This window comes from Xiphophorus couchianus, chromosome 3 (assembly GCF_001444195.1).
Source record: "Xiphophorus couchianus chromosome 3, X_couchianus-1.0, whole genome shotgun sequence".
In the NCBI taxonomy this organism is placed as follows: domain Eukaryota; kingdom Metazoa; phylum Chordata; class Actinopteri; order Cyprinodontiformes; family Poeciliidae; genus Xiphophorus; species Xiphophorus couchianus.
In genome coordinates this window covers 23,807,734-23,825,665 of record NC_040230.1, presented here as the reverse complement: position 1 = coordinate 23,825,665, position 17,932 = coordinate 23,807,734, and the positions used below count along the sequence as shown (strand labels likewise).

Below are 17,932 nucleotides of genomic sequence, written 5' to 3'. Positions count from 1 at the left end.
GAAATAACAGAACGCTACTGATTCACACAGGCAAACAGTTCGCTGAAAAAAATCCTCTACTTTAGTCAAATACTCTCATATTTATTTTGACTGAAAGAAATTAAAAACGGGATATGGCAGGAGTAGAACTGAAACAAATTATTGCTCTTCTTCTCTTTGTGTTGTCTGTGTGTTTATGAGACATCAAGCGCAGATGAACAAAAAGGTCGCCATATATCACGATACAAATTTTACACCGTTCCACTGCGTTTATGGCTGCCCAGTTCACGTGGAAACACAAAGATGGCTTTAATTTCCCTCTTCATGCCTATTGTAAAACTCAGTGGATCTTACAATTCACGCGATGTTCTTGTGTGTGTACACACACACACACACACAAGAACAATTTCATTAATCTGTGTAAATATTCGGTGAAACACACTTCAGATAAAAAAAAGAGAACAAATTTAAACACCAAACAACTAATCATCGTGACACCAATCAATATTTGAACAAAGGTGCATCGAAACAAACCAAAAAAAAAAAAAGTCCACAAAGCTGTATTTTTGTCCAAGACATTGTACGCCCTCCGTCTTACAGCTGGCTATCCGACAAGCAGACAAAGAGACAGTACCGCAGTGTGAAAATGTAGTGACGTAACTGGCTTCTCTGCAGCTGAGAATTAGCTTGGGTATGTATCGGTTCATTTTACGCTCTGAGGGCCAAAGTCAGCCTTCATACCGTTGATCGTATTTTGAAAGTTAGCTGCTTCCCAGTTAGGCTATTGTATCTACAATTATGCCTTGCCTTGTTTCCTGGTGTGTATATGTGCTCCAGTACATAGACAAGCAATGGGGATGGGCTGGGTCTGGCTGTGGTAAACTGAATTATCAGCATCTTACTCTTCGCTTCTTCCTTTCTCGAACTGTACCTCACCCATCCCCCTCCTGTCCTCTCCTCTCTTCGTCTTTCCTCGCCTCCAAGATTTTTCCACAGTGAAGGAGGTAAATAAAACTGCAGTGCTAGAATTTTAATAAGGGTCTTTTTTTAAATTTTTTTTTTCTGGTTTATGCCTGGATAGACAAGTCAGCAAAAGGAAAAATATGACAAAAAAAAAAGAAAACACACTCTTCCCACCCACTAATTGCAAAAATACTTTGAAATTCACATTTTGAGACAGAAGATACCAAGGCTGACTTTAGCATGGCATTAATGACTCAGAGGGGGGATCAAGCAATGTTGTTTTTGCTAGCTACGTCAATGCTAGCCTTAAATTTCTATTGAGAGAAACCTTAAAAATGCCAATGTGGGGTTTTAAATCTCCTTAATGCAGAGGCTCACCTGGTTGAGGTAGCCGCTAGCCACATGCGTCATGAAGGCCTAAAAAGGCTGAAGTCTGCTCCTTGTAAAATCCAGTCCCAGTCATCCTAGGGTGAAACAACAGCAAAAAAAAAAAAATTTATTGCTGAAAAAATGGCAAAAATAATAACCCATCTTTTGAGTTGAAAGAATAAAAAGTGGCAGAAAAGAGGGAAAAGGTGAGCAGATGTCATCAGAAAAGAGGAGTGAAGCTAGCTAGTGAGGAAAGGAGAGGGATGCTAGTTCTTCACCGAGCAACTTTAAACTTTGAGGACCGACGCAACAGATGCAGCAGTGGTGTATTGTGGAGGGTATTAGGGCAAAGGGAGACCCCAAAAATCTCCCCCACTGTGCCCGCACATTTGTTTGTCTGTGTGTGTGTGAGTGTGACAGCAGGGAGCAGCTCAACGCAGGACGCTGCACGCAGCAAGGGGCCATTAGACATGGTGGGGTGACCCACATAAAAGATGCGCGCACACACACACACAGAGGCATGAAACTTTCTTTTCTGCATTCAATGTGGCATGATAACCATAAAGCTGGGATTCTTTAGCATTTGGGTTTAGCACGGCCATTGTCATCTGGTTCTCACAGTGTGGGATTTGGTGAGCTGGTCGAAGAAGCCTTTTACAACCAGGCATGTTCTTCCTGGTCAGTACTTTAAAGTAAAGGATCTGAAATTAAGTGTGGTTTGGGCATTTTTTCCCACTATTTCCCACACATTGATCTGTGTTGACGGTGCTGACATAGAGAGTAGTACATTTCTGTACCTGTGACTTAGCGAGAAGCTGTGCAAGTTTTAGATGACATTTGCTGCCTTATTCTCAGCATGAGAATATGTCAAAGCCCCATTTGGCTGCTCAGTCGGGTTATGCTGTCCACAGTCGCCACATACTTGCTTAGTTTGAGGGATTTCTGCAAACTCAATACAGTCGGCTGGGTTTCCTTACATTAACAAAAAAATAAATATTTTTTTTTTCCAATTGGCATAATAAATTGAACTCGACTTCAATGTTTTATAAAAATGTATGATTTGATCCTATTGTGATCCTTTTATCACAATATCCATCACAGATATATTATAAAGGCCTCCTTCACAATTATTTGCACGCCAATTAAAGGTGTGTAAAAAAACAACTGGTTGTTATGGAGACTTGGTGAACTCAAGACAAGACAGCTTTGGAAGAAACCTATTATCTCCCTCACCATCCTCCTAATTGTGGGTGGTGGCAAGATAAACTTGGGTCCTCGTCAAATGTTGCTTGTCAAGTTTAGGTTGTTTTCAACTGCTTTGTTATTGCTGACTATAAAGAAGGGCAAGCGCAGCTGTTTTCTTCTAACCAATTCCTAACTTAGTTGAACGTCATGTTTTTTTGTTGTTTTTTTTTTTTTTGCCTTAATCTTAGGAGTGGCCAAGTTTAAACGGCTTCTGTGTCGTGTCACAGAAGGAAAACTTGAAATCGGGGATGCGAATTAAAACTTCCTAAACACTCTGATCAATATAAAGTAAAGCATAAATTTAATTGAAGAAATGATGCTGAAGCGGAAGCTTGTTTAAAATATGCTGAAGAAGATTACTGGGCGAAAATAGTCTGGTTCGGTGATGGCATAGCTGAAATCTTTGAGTGTCATTTATTTGATTTATTTTGAACATGGTAGAAGTATAAAATCGCACACATGAACAAGAAATGCAAAACACATATTTCTGTACTACAATAATCTTAACATGCTTAGGAAGAAGTAAGAAACTTATGAACTCCTATCTCATGAACTTATACCATATTTTCAGATGGACCCTCATTATTAAATCAAATAAAAAACAAACATAGATTAATTAATGTTCCTTTTTATCTGGGTTTAACATCCATACATCCAGAGCCGCACACACTCAATTTACATAAACACATTTGCAGGAAGAATGCTTGTACACTTCAACCCAAAAACGACATAGAGAAAGAGAAAGGTTGCAGGTGTGAACATCATGGTGTGGGCTGCCTTACATCATGTGATACTGGCAAACTTCATGCTACTGAAGGAAGGATGAATGGAGAAATGTACCGGGACCTTCTCTCTGAGAACCTGAAGATGGAATGTGGCTCATTTTATCTAATTAAACTCCTAATTGGTTTTTTAAAAAAGTGAGGATGGTCCAGTCTGGATAACTCATTTGTTTCCAATTCAAAAATAATAGAAAGAACTGAAGATCTGAGTTCATAGGAAGTATCTCTAAAATATTTAAGCTTCGAAGACAGTTTGTGCCGAAGAAAGGGTAACAATCGCAATTTTTCCATCTGTGAGAATTGAAGTTGTCATCATCACAGCAGGCTTTTCTGCAAAGTATTTAACACATTTCTGTAAGTGTTTTCAATACGTGGTTAATGTTCCATCCCAATTTTGTACCCATGACTTGATTGGTTGCCCAATTTGCCTTGATTTATTTTTATTTATGGATTACTCGAGTCGGTGCCAATATTACGTCAATGACCCCGAAAGAAATATTTATTTCGAGAAAAACATTTTAAATACTTTTTTACTTGCTTTAAATGTTTGTGGGGTTTTTTTTTTAGCAGTTTCAATACTCCAAGCTGCCTCGCTATATTCTCTGACCAAACATAAAAAAAAAACAAAATCAGACATTTCCTGCGTTGACATGTCTGCTGGACCAACATGCCAAAAGGTTTGGTTGAACATAAAACTGCTGCTTCATTGTGACCTATTAACACAACTATGCTTTCTAATAGGTACCCCAGCTCAACGCTGGTTGTTTATTTAATGGACCAAGCTACATCAGCTTTCTCAGTAACTCCATCACAATGTGGTGCTCATTAATAAGTCCTAAAATGTGCCTGTTTTTTATTTCTTTCTCATCCATAATTACAGTTTGGCCGCACCGCTCCATTTGCACATAGAACTTCGCTGCAGACAGATTGTTGAGTTGGCTTGCAGTTCTGAAACTCTCCTTCTTTCATTATCCTTATCTTGCCATATCTCCTCCACTAACTCCCCATACACACACACACACACACACACACACCCCAACACGCCTTCACGCCTACATTGCCAGAGGGATTTGCAGCAGCTAGAAAGAACAGGAGTGGGTGTGTGTGTGTGTGGGTGTGTGTATGTGTGTATGAAGGCGTGTATGTGCGCAAGCACAGCATGGAGTTGCCAATTACAGCAGTGATTAAAACCTAGCGGTGTGGAAAGAGGGAGCAAGAGAAAGAAGGAGAGGAGAGTAGGAAGGAAGAAAAGAAAAGACGGATCTGGACGGACAGAGAGACGGTGAGGGATAATAATGGTGAAGAATACAAATGCATCTCGCAACATACAGCCTCTCCAGCCTCCCTCCTTTTTTTTCTTATCAATGTCCTGAATTGGAGCTGCGACATTTATGGAGAGCGAAAACTCCTGCAAATAGGCTCCGGCAATTTGCTGTGCGGCGCTCAAGGAGAGGCTCCGTAAACAGGAGTGCATCAGTGTCAAAATGAGCAACATCGTTATTGAAGGTTGGAGAAAGTCGGGATAATAATAATCAGAGTGCAGCGATCTACTGAAGGCTGCTGCTTCTGAAAAAGGCATCGGTCCTGATTTACCTGCTGACTGTAATGTCATAATTAGTGTCAGGAGACACGAATAACGAATAAATAGATTTATGGGGGGAAAACTTTTTGCTGCCTACAGAAAGTAAGGTATGAGATACTTTGCAGGAAGTTAAACTTTAACCTTCAACAGCAAAGATAGTACAATAAGAAAGTTACATTATATCTACTTAATAGAGAATATTTCACAATGAAAGTAAGAAAAGACACTGAATCATCAGTTAATAGACTTTCTCAGCTCTGTGTGTAAACCAGAGGTCTCAAACTACAGTTTTTAGATGTGCCACAGGTACAAAACACTGGAATTAAATGACTTAATTACCTCCTCCTTGTGTGGATCAGTTTTCCCAGCCTTGCTAATGACCTAATTATTCTATTCAGGTGTGGCGTAGCAGAGGCACATCTAAAAGTTGCAGGACTGCGGCCCACGAGGACTGGAGTTTGAGACCCCTGGTGTAAACTGTCAGATTATATGGAGTTAGTGAGAGGCATCTAGTTATTACAGCTGTTAACGTTGGGCTAATGAAAGCCGAAAAGGCAGGGGACGGCCATGATTGTCTTCCTGTTGGTGGATCACATCATGACCTGGTTGATCTTAGAGAACCCTTCCCCTCTCCGGATCAGTGCCCTTCATGTGTCCCTCTGTTAACAACAAAAGCCTCATATTACATTACAGAAGAGAGCAGGATGGCAGCACAGTTTACAGCTTAACGTTGTAAAATGTCTGCACCTGTATGGCACTAGGGGGGATTTACCCATTTTTTTTTCTGTGTATTATTAACCATATGGGGACAGCTTTGGGTTGTTTTATTTTACTTGCACTCTGCGATGAGTCGCACCATCACATAGAACAGCAGCTTCTAGTTTGCGATGAACACAGACGATGCCATCGCAGGTTCATGAATCACACAAACACGTGTCGGAGGTTTGGTGAGTTTACCGTATAGTACTTTGCAGAAGAATTCATACGCCCATCGCGTTACGACCACAATTTTTTAATTTTGTTTTTGTGATGACTGAACAGTTCTCTGTGAGATATTTTATAAATTAACCCTGCATTAAAAAAAAACTTCTCCACAGCTTTATTCCTGGCGTATAATTGGTGTTTCTTCGCAGAGCAGATGTATTCGCCGATTGTTGTGAAATCACACACAGCTGCCTGTGGTCTTTACCAGGTTATTGAACTCAAAAGGCAGTGGGGGTCAAACCCAAATGACTTTTTTTTATATATATATATAAATTTGTAAAGCGAATTAGAAAACAATCTGTGATTTTGCTTCCACAAAAGCCTTTCGCTTGCATTTCAAACAAGACGTAGTTATTGCATGTGCTTAAGTCATGAAGACGTACAAAGGACGTTCATTAGGTCCAATTTCAATACGGCTCGACTCGTGAGAGCCGTACAAGCAGGAAAGTTGGGCTCAGAAATGAAGACGCTCGTCACATGACTGTCTATTTCTACGACTCGTGTATGCAACAGTTGAAAACATCTGCATACTTTTATTTATCTGCCTTCCTGGCGCTCACACCAAGTTATTGAAACTATAGCAGAATGGCTGTAATATGTTGAAGAACCAACACACAAATCTGTTTTTTACTATATCAAAGAAGTACCTGTTAACAACCCGTTGAGAAGACGTGCTCTTTATCGTTCAGCTGTTTTCAGCTCAGTGAACCGACGTCTCTCATGTCGACCACAAACAGGAAATTTCACTCAGCTCTGGACTCTGCAAGGATGACTCCCAAAACAAATGTTGGTTAAGCTAATCTCTGAGTTACAAGACTTAAGGCTTTTATTCCGTCTTTTAGTCATATCTTCAACAGGAGTGTCACTCATTTTGTAAAAAAATAGCCTTTGCATTCTCAAATTTGCCAATTTAAGCTGTAAAAAGTAACATTTTGGGGGGCGATTGATGAGGTTAAATGTACTTTCTTTCTTTTTTTGGAAGAATGTACCTGTCAAACACTGAAACATTGAAGGAAGAACAAAACAAAAGGACAGCAGAACACATTTTCAATGCAAACCTGATATTGCACCCCTCAAAGCTGAATTAAAATTCCTCGATTTATTTTATTCATCATATCGAAAGCCAGCCAGGCTCTTTCTAATGAAGCCAGCGGCTAGTTTGATGTTTGTGTATGGCGTGTGTGTGTGTGTGTGTCTGCAGAGTGGCAGGTGAGTGAGCTATCTGCAGTGCTCACACTCTCACCCCCTGCTGTGTTTAATCAATACCATTCTGTATTCCAGCCTTCACACATGGCCACGCACACACGCATAACACACACACAAACACTTTGCAATATCTTTCTGTGAGACATCTTGGGAATACCAAGCATGAGTAACTTCACACTTCTCCTCAGTGAATAAACACTGCACAAATACATATAGAGGGAATGTGTGTTTATATGTGCTTCTTTTGTGGATGTCTGATGGGGTGTGTGTGTGTGTGTGTGTGTGTGTGCGTGTGTGTGTGTGTCCAAAGTGGGCGAGGATAATTAATTCTAGTCTGTCGTGCCCACAAAATGTGAGAAATATCTATATTAAATGAGACATATACTTATCCCACTATGTGTGTGGGTGGGTGGGTGTGTGTGTGTGTGTGTGTGTGTGTGTGTGTGTGCTAGTGAGGGTTTGGATGTTAGGGGAAAACTTCTCAAGAGCAGCGGCCAGATCGATTCAAGCTCATCCAGGATGGAAAGAACGCAGCACAGGAAACAAAAGGCAACAGAGCGAGAAAAATGTTCTTCTAAAATTTTGATAAAAACAATGCACATTGCGTTTTTATTTATTTATTATATATTTTTTTTAATTAAAATGAATCAGCTAAATACCGAGACCAAATCTGCATTTTATCGTGATAAAAACACCAAAATGATCAGCACTCTCGATGAAAAAAAAAATCTAAAACATGTTAAAAAGCTTTTTTTTTCTTTTTCCGCTCCAGCAGAGAAAAACAAACAGCTCAATCAAAATATGTCCATGAAAAAGTACCGTAACCCCATCCGATGAATTAACAGGAGTGATTTTTGTCCTTTTTAGGTTAATCAGATCACCTATAGGAACTTTAACTTAGTAATCCATGAAATCCCGTTTCACTTGGGGATAAATATGATGTGGCACAGAACCTTTCTCAAAGCAACTCTTCAAAATGGGTAAAAAATAAAAACATGAGTATCAAGTAAGACAGACACACATTCATTTTTATAAGTAAGAAAACTGTCTTATAGTAATCTTAAGTTGTCTGTATCTACAGTGGCTGAAAAGTTTCAAACCATTTCTCTGTGGCTCTGTGTTTACCTGCAAACTATTCAGAAACCTCTTCATCCCACTCCAGCTGTCTATGTGCAAATAATAACACAGAAATGTGACAGTGGGCCCTTTTAAACACAAAGGCAAATTGAATCAAAAGACAGGTCGGTGTTTAGATATTTTATGTTTTTCTCACTCGTGGCCAAACGTATTTCTCTACACACCCACTCAGTTGTACCTCTGTAGCAGAGCCTTTCTCCAGAAATAGCCTGGAACGCTGTTGGGTTTTCCTCAACATTTCCACACCACTTTGACCTAATCCCAACCTGAGCGGTTTCCTCATTCCTAAACATATCGCGTTACCTCGCGGGAATTGTCTCTTCAGTGGAAAATGAGTTTCCCACGTTGCGACTCTGTAAACCAACCCGTGGTCCTCAGAACACGAGCAACGCCTGCATCGCTCACATTCCCCACTTAAAACCAAGCCGCCCCCCCCCCGCCACCCTGCAGGGAGAGCAAACACTCGCCGCGCATGATCGCCATGATGATATGAAATATGAATTATGCATAAAGACAGCCTCGCCTGGGCCGTGGCTACAAAGCCACGTGGGTTATATTCTCTCCTCTCAGAAATGTCCCCTCAGTATTAATAATATAATAATCTATTCCACCACGTCGCCGTCTGGCCCGCTGCCGACTGGGCTTCGTAATTAGTTTGGTGTTGTCGTAACGCGATAATGAACTATTGTGAGATTTATTCAGAAAATATATAATTAATGCGCATTTGCATAGGGGGTGAAACTGTGTATTTGTGTTAGAATGATGTTTAAGCACAGGTAATCTGATAAACCTACTGCTTTGTTACTAGCAGGAAGTGATTTTAATTGTCAATCAATTAAAAAGTATTAATACCCCTTGAGCTGATTTTTTTTAATCACATCACAGCCACAAACATTGGTGTAATTTCTATTTAAAGCAACACAAAATTAGCCTCAACTTTGAAGCGCAAAGAAAAGACGTGGTTTTCAATTTTTTTTCCCCCACAAAAACCTCTGAGGCCTTAACTGAACATCTGTATTTAAGACTGACTTTAAATCTCACACCTCACTAAATTCTGTGAATACATGTTATTACACTGGATTCTACTTAGGGGTGTCAGATTAAAAGGGGAACTGAGTACATGTGCAGTACTCTCAATTTTGAGATTTCCTTTTCTAGCGTCTCGAACACTGCAGATTGTTTTTCCTTCTAGTCCAAATTTATGTCACACAGTTTTGGTCTCTGTGATACAAAACCCAATAAAACATACTGAAGTTTACGTCACAGAATGTAAGAACAGGTCAAGAGATACAAATACTTTTGCTAGGATTTCTGATAACAGGACAATTTAGCAGTTACTTCTTTATCTTTTATTCCTCACTTTCCTCCAAGGTTACTCCGCAGCAAAACACGGACACAGGGAGAATTTATATCAGGCACGCCGGAGTGGGACGGGACGTCGACGGTGTTTGTTGGACTCATTTGTGATTATATTTTTGGGATCTACATTATTATCTCAGCATTCAAGGCTTTTTTTTTTTTGACAGCGTGACAGAACGAAACACTTCATTATGTCTGAGCTCCAGGAAGAACCACCTATTTTAACAGCCTGGCTATTATTAGATATTTGTCTAGTACAAAATTGCCACTGAGATTATTGAAGTAGCAACAGATTCCATGTTGACAGGCAGACAAAAAAAAAAAAAAAAAAAGTGTCGATGGTGGCTATATTTACCAAGACGAACAAAAAAAAAATAAAAAGCTGCTGCTGGAAGTGAGGAGAAGACAGGAACGGGGCCGAGAGCAGCGGTGAAGAACTGAATTCCCCAAGACCTTTGGCTAAATGTGATTAAATTAATTGGACGTCACCTTCTGAGAGCGGACCACTGTTGATGGCAGAGTTTGATGCAACAGCGCTTAATAATGTTGCATCAATCCACTGGAATGAGATCAGAATTGGTCTTTGTTCCATTCATTGGCTCTGATCTGCAGCAGGCAGGTCTACTTAATAAAACAGTGTGTACTTTGATGAACTATTTTAGTTTATTAACTATCAGATACGGTTGGTAGACACTGTTGTCGTTGGCAGCATCCAGCATTGTTACAATGGGACATTTAAGTGATTTTTTTTTTTTTCTCTCTCTGATGGTCAAGGAAGGAAAACGACAACTGAATAAGAAACTAAAGTTTTTTAATTACCTGCCAAAAATAACAACAAACTGTAGCTGATTTCTCTATTAATTACAGTTCAATGGTTACTAAAAGCTTGTTTTTATGCTCACTGTTTTCTGCAAAGAGATCCTCCAAAGTTTCAGAATATGAAAATGGCTTCTTCCTTATTATTACCACAGTTATTATTTTGTGTCCTCTCCTCTCATTCTTGTGGGACTAATTGTTTCTGCTGTATATCCTCCCTCCCTCCTGCGTTTCATAGTGGCCTTTTCTGAATGTGTGTCTCTCACACATTCAGCCCTCAGACGACGTCTGGGTTACAGGTTCTCACTCAAAGCTTGAGGAAAAACTTCAAAGAGCTTTTCAAAAACACGAGAGCCAAATATGGCGACAGCTCAAACAGCATCTTGTAACATATCAAATTTGCCGTTTGAAAATGTAAACTACATTCTACTAGTGGTGTTTATTTTTCAAAAGTCAGTAAAATCCAGTTTTTATTTGAATCCCTGATAAGAAACCTAAATGTAATTCCTGAAATTTTCTTACTTTTTTTTTTTTTTTATGTACCACCCTTGGTTTAAAGGTGCCTTTCATTTGGCCTCCCTTCAGAAAGCCTTATCCCAGCACCCCAGCTATTTAAACCTGCAGACTTTAATTTTATTTGTAAATTCACAATGTGTTTTTGATGGTAAAATATATATATATATATATATATATATATATATATATATTTTAAATATCACCAAGCTTAATCATGAAACAAAATGGATGTCTTACAATGAAACGTAGAGCACTTTCAGATGATTGCGTGTGCTGTCACACTGGATTTTAATGCAACGTCAAATTATTTTTTTGACTCTCCAGCCATGTTGCTTTTGTGTATGACTCCACGGCTCTACCACATATCTGATGACGCCATGCGTCGACGTTAGGAGCCCGTCTAATTATTTCCGTGGCACAGGCAGACTTTGGCTACGCACTAAGCAGACTTGACAGCCACGTGTACAGGTGTGGGTGTGTGCTCATGCGTGTTTGTCATCTGGGTATAGGTGCAGAGCTGCTGACACCTCAGCGGCTAGAGAAGGACCGTCCCTCCTTCTGAATTATTTAAAGGTGGAATCATGAGAAGGGGAGTGAAGGATTCGGGTTCCCTTCTGCAAATGACTCAAAACCTCGGCGCAACTTCGCTAATTATGCTCCTTCTCTTTCGCTCTTGTCGTGTGTTTTCCACGTCGGTCCCCTCCCCCCACTCCCCTCCATCGCATCCCCTTCTTCTCCTCCTCTCCCGCCACCCGCCTCTGCTTGCTCCTGCCAGAGTTAACAACTTGCCAGGAGAAATACGATTAACGCAGCAGAGAGCCACAGTTTGCTTAAGAGGCGACACACACGGGCGATATTTCCCCCGACTGCGCTTTGACAGACAGAAATTGGTGGGAGAGGAAAGGTGAAGCAGGGAGACAGGGTGTGCCTGGGAATAATAACAAGGCAGCGCTGCAGCCCACCTATAATTTAGTAGGTTTCTGCGCGGTTTGCAGCGACAACCCCTGCTTCACACACATACACAGGTCAGGAGAACTGAGTCGAAATTATCTTTGAGCATGAGACTGATTTTTTCTTTCTTTTTTTTTTTTTTACACCTCTCTCCTGCTCAACATGTACTGGAGACGTACTCAGCATCGCCGTCTCTATATACCCAGAGTAGCAAGTGGCACATCAACACCTGCTCTCATGTACAGGTGCATCTTAATACATCATTAAAAAAATTGTTTATTTCAGTCATTCAATTTAAATGGTGAAACCTGTAAAATGCTTGAAATATATTTCAAGCATTTGTTAATTATGATGGTCGTGGCTTAAAGTTGATGGAAAAAATTAAAATTAGTTCATTATTATGATTATATACGATTCATTTAGATAAAAATAATCTTTTATTAAAAAAAAACCAATGTCAGCCATCGTCGGCTCTGGCGTCTCTTCTTCTGTGTAGTTTAGGTCGGGGCAGTTTTCAGGCCAATTAAGCACAGTAAAATCACAGCCGTTAAAGCCGGTCCTGGTACCTTTAGCAGTGTGGGCCGGTGCCAACTCGTGTTGGAAAATGAAATCGGCATCTCCATAAAGCGTGAGGGAATTTTAAGATGCTTGACGTTTTCATGAGAGATGGCTGCACTGACTTCACCCTGGATAAAAGCACTGCGGCCAAACCCCACGCAATGCTGTGACTGCTGTGGAAACGTCACAGTGGACCTCAACAACCTTCAACCACATCTCAAAATGTACTTTAATCTGAAAAGAGAACTTTATCCAGTCTTATTTCTTACTTCTGGCAAGGTCTGTGGTTCGTGGATGGCCTGATGTATCTGTCTCCTGGTTAATCTCCCCAAACTCTTCAATTAGCTTTTCCTGCAGTGCTCTCAATCCTGCAGGTGGTCCCTGTTGCTTGTGCACCTTTTTTCTGCCACACGTTTTTCCTTCCACTCAACTTTTCTTTAATATGTTTGTATCAGCCCTCCCCATGACCAACCGGGTTGTTATAGAATCGAGTTTTGATGTTTGTGTTGTTCAATCTCATGAAAAGTAACAGAAATAAATGCTTGAAATGTTTCACTCTCAGTGGAATTGATGGAAAAGAGCTTCACGTTTTCAATCAATATACTGCAATAAAATGACTTACAGGTAATATGGAAATATACAAAACTCGCCTGTAATATTTACTTCCATATTGGGGAATCGGGTTGTGCAAAACTTTGCGTGATGTTACATTTTATGAACCACGCTGTCGAAGATAAGGAACCACACTTAATCACTTAAAATAGTAAATAAAATCTAACAGTGAAAAAAAAATCAGACAGAGAAGTAAGAACACTTTTAAAAGAAACTTGGATGTGGCATGAAATCCAAAGAAAATCAAATTCCTCACTTAAACATTCATGGGCTAAAACACCGCATTGTGTTATAAGAAATGCATATATCCAGAAACATTCATATTGTTGTAATAAAGCAACGTTACTGAAGTCTATAGAGAAGAAATGGTTCCTGTTATTATTTTAACAACGCACGCTTCGCCTGGTTTACTTGTAGCAGTTCTCATTCACAATTAGGAATCCATTGATTTCAAAGGAAATACAATGCTTAAAAAAACTACATAAAGAAAAGATTGTTTGTATAAGAAGATTTGAAATTGACTAAATAGGTGAATATGTATTTAAAGCAATGGCGTTATATGTTTATTACGCGTCAGAAGATGTGGTATGAAACTGCTGTAAAATATTTTGAATCAGTTCCTAAATGTGTCACGAACTGAAACGAGAACATGCTTGTCAAAATCTCTCCAAAATTTAAGCTGTAAATATTTTTTTACTAATATTGATCATTCCGGTGGTTTGGATTATATGAATGAATTTCACTGGAGGCAGAAAAATGCATAAAGGAAATTGCAAGGTGAAAAGAACAAAACGAATCCAAACAGAGACCAGATGAGATAATAACTCTAAAACAAACAGCAGCAGCTGTATGGAAATACTAACGGTAAATGTATTCGCTCTAGAAATGATATTAACTCTGTTCATTAACAAATAAATTCCGAAGTAAGCTACAAATTTGTATTTTTCTGCTGTGGATGCATGGAAAAAAAAAAAAAAAAGGACCAGCAGCGATCGAGGCAGGGACATGTTGACAGGGAACGAGGGAATGCAGAAGAAAGGGGAGGAGGGAGAGATGGAGGGAGGCAGAGCAGCGGAGTGGTTTTAGGCCGACTGAAAGCCAGCAGGTCACAGAGGTTCCCTTTAAATTTAGAACCAACCGCGAACGCTCTCCGTCTCCTCCAAAAGGCTGAATGACTGATTATAATGGCTGCCTGTTTCCATCTCGTCCCGTCAGCCTCTCTCCGTGCTGCTCTCTGAAGCGGCGCTGTGACCGGCGAGCTAACATGTGGGCAGGCCTACAATTTACAATTACAATTTAGGCATTTAGCAGCGGCCCCGTAACAAAGTGACTGACAAAGAGACCCAGAAGAGGGAAAAAGAGAGACAAAAAAAAAAAGAGAGGCCTGTGCTTCCTGTTATCCTCTGCATCATGATAAAAACTGAAGACGACCGGGGGGCAATGATTGCTGTTCAGACCCATAAACATTGTTGATTTATTCTCAAATATGCCAGATTTACCCAATAAAACAAATTATATGACGAAAAGAACTGAACCCCATGCACAATCCAATCCTCGGACTTTAATTAGAAATAGATACGTTGTACAGATTACAAATAGGTCACTGCTTGACGTACATCACTCTAAAACAAGAGTTTCATCCATTCTGCCTGGTCTAAACACAGTAAGGTCTGCCAGTCACACTTCAGCAGAGATGCACTGATCTACCTTTTCCTGGCTGATACTGTTTCCTGATTTTTTAAGGATTTTAATATGCAAAAGAGGCAAAAAGTATCACACAAACTATCTCCTTTGATAGTGATGTTAGCTTTAAAGCCAGTAGAAAATAAAAAGAATTAAAGCATATTCCCTAACCTTCACCGGATTTTGATTGAATTCAGAAAAGTGCATCCATTGGTTGATGTGTTTGTAGACAGAAAATTGAGGGAGTTCACAGTTTTTACGCATTTAATAAATTTGGGGGGAAAAAAAATTCTGATTTTTCACTATTTGATCTGCCGATCACCGACCAGATCGGACAATCAAAGATTGTCTGATTGGTAACGGTAGTTTATCTACATTTGTAAATGTCTGATTTTCTTTTAGCTTTTTTTTTTTTACCTTTAGACGGGACAACTTTTATAATTTAGACCTTAAAATGCAATTTTGTTTTGTTTTTATTTCTTTCAAAGAAAAAGCCCAACCAGGGACTGAGTGTGCAAATTACCCAGAGTCTACAGAAGTGCAACATGTAGAGAAACAGACCCTTTGACAGTGTGCTCTCTCTGATCAAACAGACCTGAATGACCGAGTGGATCTGCACACTTCAGCAAAATGCAACGTAAAAACAAACAATCAAACAAACTCATAATCTCATTTCCTGCTCAGGTCCAGTTCTGCTGCTGAAGCGACTGCTGTTGTACACAGACTCTGCAACACAATGCTCTCGCCAAACACGTGGAACACCATCAACAGCAACAACGCCACCAAGTCTCCAACATGAACACGTACGCGCACACGCAAGTCAGTGCTGGCATGAACTGTTAGAAATTACACATTACAATTCGTTAAACTTGCTCATTTATTTGAGGAATGAGGTGAAATTCAGCAGCTTCTTCACAAAATGACGTTGAAGTCAAAAGAACGTGAACAGGAGTGACTCCCGTTACTGCAATTAATGAAAGTTGACAGTTTTGTTAGTGATTATTCAGTTAAGCTACCGTACTTTACATCATTCTACTGTGCCGTGACAATGTGTTTCATAACTATATTTGTAAAAAGAATTACGGCATTAATTTAGAGCAGCTTAAGCTGTGTAAATTACTGTTTAGCTACAAAGTCATAGTTGCCTGCAAGTTACTTTTATTTTACCAACATGCACATTACAAGTCTCAGCACCTGGATTTTACCTGTCCACCTCCGAGAGACACAGTGTCAAAATGTCCTACGTGAATCCTGCATTCATTGGCCAGAGGAGGTTTGGATCTCCTCCCTTTTTTTTTTTTTTGTTTGTTATGGTATACAGCAGAGAAACCTGTTGTGTTGTTTTCATGTCAGATCGTCATTTCGAAATCTCGGATCTGAGGCGCGAGGGGTAAAAGCAGGGACAGGGGAAAAAGTCACGACCCGAGGGACAATTAAACGTTAATGCGCTGCATCGCAATCCGGCCACCATCACAAGTTTTAAAGAGCAGCAATAAAACCGCAGCATTGAGTAATAGTGACTTGTTCTCAGCACATATCTAACGGGCTTTTGAAGTCCAACATTTGCTCAATGTAAGATCAGTGCGATCCACAGTGCAGACAATTCCTACTGATATTTATGAAGTGTATCTAAAAAGAAACTCAAAGACGGTTTTGTTCTTTAAAACGGAGAAACAGCCAGTTCCCTGCACTTTTAATTTTAGTTCACTTTTTTTTTTATATATATATAGACACAGTGCATGTATTAAATAATAATGCAACAAGACAATTAGGGGTTGAAAGTGTGAAACTGCTCCTAGATGAATAGCTTCGAGATGACGTCTAGTGCAAGCAGCCTCATGGTAAATGTCTTGTAAAGCACAGGCAGCATTTCAAAGATGAGGACAGTATGGAGGAGAAGAGAGAGGAAAAAAAAAAAACCTCAAAGCAAAGAAGGCAAATGAAATGAACACAGAGCAGGTACTCACTCGGACAGATGCAGGAACAGCCCCCCAAAACACATCAGTGAAATGCATCGGTTCGCCTTTACCATCCTGTCAGGGTGCAAGCTATAGTTGCCTTGGCCCTGGCTGGGCGTTATTTGTGAGCCAAATCCTTAAAGAACAAGAAGCTTTCTCTGCGCCTAAAACCTGCCGACAGACAGGGGGCTTTGAAGGCCCCCAACTGAGCTCGGCACAGAGCTTTGAAGCCAACTGAAAACTGCGCTTTATGGGACTAAATGAAAGCGAGGGGAAAGGAGGAAAGTTGGAGAAAAAGCCGAGAAACACAGAGGACTGTTGCTGTTTTTTTTCTTCTTCTTCTTGCTTTCTGATTGTGAACGTGTCTGCAGCTTGATATGTTCGCAGCAGAGTTATCCAAACTTTGTCTTAACAGTGAAAACAATGTCAGTGTGCTACAACATGACAGCTTCTATAAGTGTAAACACCACTGATGCATAGATATCCTCAGATATCCTCTCACTAAACTATTTTACTTATTGTCAAAAGAAACCAATACATATTTACTGCACATGTACGGCTTCTGGCACATAATACTTTAACAAACTGTTTTGTTTTAAGCTTATTTTACAAACACTTGCAGTATTTTTATCCGTTTACAATAGTTTTTTGTGATTTCAACATCATGTCCATGTGAATAATATTTGTTTGCACAAAATGCTATATAAAACTGAATAAAGGGGACAAAATATTGCATAAAAATCTAATTGAAATTAGTTTTTTATCCACTGAAAAAGGCTTTGGTAAAACATGATATTTTCTCTGTAGACTTTAAACAAGGCCCCTTCGTCTTTAACGCAATGTCTTGGACATTTGCTATAAATGGCTCTTTTTGTCTGCTTAGTTCCAACATTTAATAATGTTTTGTTGTTTTGCTTTTTTTTTTTTTTACACTCCTTGTTTTTATGCATGATTTGCTGTACAAACACATGAACACATTTTCCAAAAATAAAATATACGAGTTTGTCTTTAAAAAAAAAAAACCCAATATATTTGCATTCCTGATGTTGAGTCGGCACGACAATGAATGTTTGTGAAACCATTCTGATCTTTGTTTTCCTTCACTTTTCATTTCAAAGGCTGCAATTTTGCAGTGCTTATGCACAACCTATTATCAGATTTATCCACATTAATCCCAAAGATAGTCGTGGGTGAAGAGAAAAAGCTTTCTTAGAGAAAAAAGACGCACATTT

At 39.6% G+C, this 17,932-nt stretch overlaps 1 long non-coding RNA gene across 2 annotated transcripts in view; it reads right to left on the bottom strand.

Moving 5' to 3' along the window:
• The window catches only part of LOC114141842 (uncharacterized), a 66,798-nt gene that overhangs the window by 11,960 nt on the left and 36,906 nt on the right, over positions 1–17,932 (bottom strand). The window contains exon 3 of one of the 2 annotated variants that reach the window (XR_003594914.1): positions 1,321–1,406. The exons of the other annotated variant lie outside the window; for it this stretch is intronic. This is a non-coding gene — a long non-coding RNA (uncharacterized LOC114141842). The remainder of the gene's footprint in view (positions 1–1,320; positions 1,407–17,932) is intronic. 2 annotated transcript variants of the gene reach the window in all.